This window comes from Sander vitreus, chromosome 1 (genome assembly GCF_031162955.1).
Source record: "Sander vitreus isolate 19-12246 chromosome 1, sanVit1, whole genome shotgun sequence".
Taxonomy (NCBI): domain Eukaryota; kingdom Metazoa; phylum Chordata; class Actinopteri; order Perciformes; family Percidae; genus Sander; species Sander vitreus.
This window is the reverse complement of record NC_135855.1, coordinates 23438714-23441457: the sequence shown is the minus strand read 5'-3', so window position 1 is coordinate 23441457 and position 2744 is coordinate 23438714. Positions and strand designations below refer to the sequence as shown.

At 42.3% G+C, this 2744-nt stretch overlaps 1 long non-coding RNA gene across 2 annotated transcripts; it reads right to left on the bottom strand.

Moving 5' to 3' along the window:
- Nucleotides 1–528: 528 nt before the first annotated feature.
- On the bottom strand, nucleotides 529–2174 carry LOC144517013 (uncharacterized). Of its 2 annotated transcripts, none has more exons than XR_013501891.1 (2): nucleotides 1787–2174; nucleotides 529–1507 (listed from the first exon to the last, which is right to left on the bottom strand). It is a non-coding gene; the product is annotated as an uncharacterized LOC144517013 (long non-coding RNA). The 2 variants fall into 2 exon arrangements; XR_013501890.1 differs by having other exon boundaries at nucleotides 1853–2174.
- Nucleotides 2175–2744: the final 570 nt, after the last annotated feature.

The window sequence follows — 2744 nt, the reverse complement described above, 5'->3', positions numbered from 1 at the left end:
TGAAAAAGAGACTTCTGCGACTGATAAACTTAAGGTAGTTTAACAGTCATAGGTAATGAGAAAAATGTGGTGGTTTGCTGTTGCTGCACTGATTATGAGCTGCACTCACACACTAATCTGTGCGTTGTGTACATTGATCAACTTTAATACAAGCAAGCTTATACTATGATGTTTATAATTCCTCTCTTCATTTAAACACCAATTGAGTCTCCATGGTTACTTGTACTGTATCTGGTCTACACTTGTCTTAGGAGTTTAGCTAAGTAGAAGTACATGAGTACAACTCTGAGTCAAGAGCTGTATCCCAATTCCATAATATATATTATTTTACATGGAGTTTTTAAAATTTAGAATACACAAAAAATGGCATATATTCCCAAACGATACATTCTTAATTTGCCTGATTGTTTTGAGTGTGGTGTGTGGACGGTGGTGAGAGAGAATAAAGACAGAGAATAAAATCAATAGAATAGTTAAACCTTCGGAAAACATTTTGCATCCTTTTTACTCACTGCTTACAATAGCAGCGGAGTTCCAAAATCACAGTTTAATTGAAGTCTGTTGGCGACCATCTTGGAGCATTTCCTGTCATTAATTTCTTGTATACTAACTGTCACAACAATGTACTGTTAAACACACACAGTGCATTCTTATTGTGTTAGTATGCAGTGTAGATCTGGGACACAGCCAAGGATATGTACTGCCACACACCATTTTCATTGTGTACCGCACAATCATGTTTAATTAGTTTTACAATTTATTTAACAGAACTGTATGTATGTGCTTCTTGTCCTTGGTACACAATGTTCATTCTTTTAATTGAACTGCATGTTCTCAGAGGAGTGAATCTGTAGATTGTAGGCCTTTTTCTCTGAGCAGTCAGAGCTTGAGTGCAAAGTGAGTTTATGAGCATCAGGGTACTCTCCCACAGTTTAGAGGAATATATCTTCCCTCAAATCCACAATTATGCACAAGGAAGTCACATTTAAAATCAATCAATGGAAACTTGATTTCCCTTTAGCATTGGGGGGATGATCCCAGAAGCCTTTTGACTTCACCTCCAGTGCAGCGCAGCTTGGGGCCTTGAATTGAAGTGGTCCAGTCAGTCATCTGTACTGTAAAATTCCAGCAAAATTCAAAATATAATAAAAAATTAAATCCAATCCAACGAATTGTCAAAAAAACATCCCAAAGCTAGCTTTATCCACACCAGTTCAAAACAGCAAAACTCTGTTATTTGCCACAGTTTCACTACCATAATGCAGTCCTTTTCATCTTAAAGTTGAAATCAGTGTTGGAATATACATCCAACTTTCTCTTGATCAGAAATGTTCCCTTTACTTCCTCCATTCATCTTTGTATCCAGGATGCCAGCTATTTCTTTCATTCTTTGATTTTCTCAGGAATTTCCAGTTATGTGCTGGGCCTTCTCTGTCCCATGTTGTCACCAAGGCAAACTGCAGATCTTTCACACTCCAGCTTCTTCTGTTCAGGGGGAGTTTTTTTTCTAGACAAAACATATAAAAATGAAAATATAATAAATAAAGCAGGATAATTGTTTTTTGTCTTTGCAGAACATCTAAATCACCCACCATCCGCATCCCCCACCTCCCTTCACCTTCCCTTTGAACCTCATGCAATCATGCACACTTATGCAACAATGTACCTGGCAGAGCTACATAGCAGGCCAAACTAGTGCAGGCATTAGCAACATCAGGTGTAGGAATCACGCCCTTTCTTGCACACATACACATTTCTTTGCACTATTTCTCCATCTGTCACTTACCCGCATACTTAAAGCAGTAGTCATTAGTCGCCCTCACCCTCCCTCTCTTAATGAGAAAGCAATTACCATAGATTTCTCCCCAATCCCAGTGGCCTGGCAGCGTTGTCCGAAAACCTGCCTCCCCACCTGCCTTCAGCTCTGCGTCTGCTTCTCTCTCAGATTCGCTTCTCTTCCCTTGTACCTCTTCTCCCTTTCACTGTGGCTGCAGACTCTCTCTCTTTCTCCATCCTCTCTGCAGCCTCTCTCTTTCGCTCCTCCCATCTCTGAGCTCTAGGCTGCTCTGGGTTTTAGACGGATCACTCTCACAATGGTTGATCAATACAGGTATTGATCCACTGGCAAAATGTTTATAAAATCATTCTGGGCAGCTGCAGTGCAGTGGGGAGGGGAGGCGGGGCGACGAGAGGGCCAGCATGCCATGCCATTCGCCTACGAGAGAGCCAGCACAAACCTGATTGGCTGTCTGTCTACCCGCCTTGCCAGGAAGAGGGCTGGCATAGTCTGCGTTTCTTTGTCATTGTTGCTTGGTATACCACAGCCCTCCCTGGCTTACGCCGCTAAACTTTCCAGACCACCAAAGCAGCGGCAGTTTAACCTTCTTGCTGCTCGGTGTTGACTGCTTGCCAAGCAGCTCCCTCTCCTTCATCATCAGCCAAGAAATTAATTTGCATAAATTAGCAAACTGCAGGCAATCCCAGTCTAATGATCTACTGTCGTTTCATTCCCCCTTACTCCCCTGTCTTAGCGGGAAAACTCTTTCTCCTTAATGCCACCCTGGTGCTTGCCTATCATATGTCCACATGCCCACTGTGGCAAATGTGTTAGTTCAGAAACCTTGCCCCTGTTTCACACACCAACAGACCAACATGCATACACACACCATGGATCCCAGTATGAGCAAATATAGGGAAGCTCATAGGCTGGCAATGTGTAGAGGAACACATATCCACAGCATGTC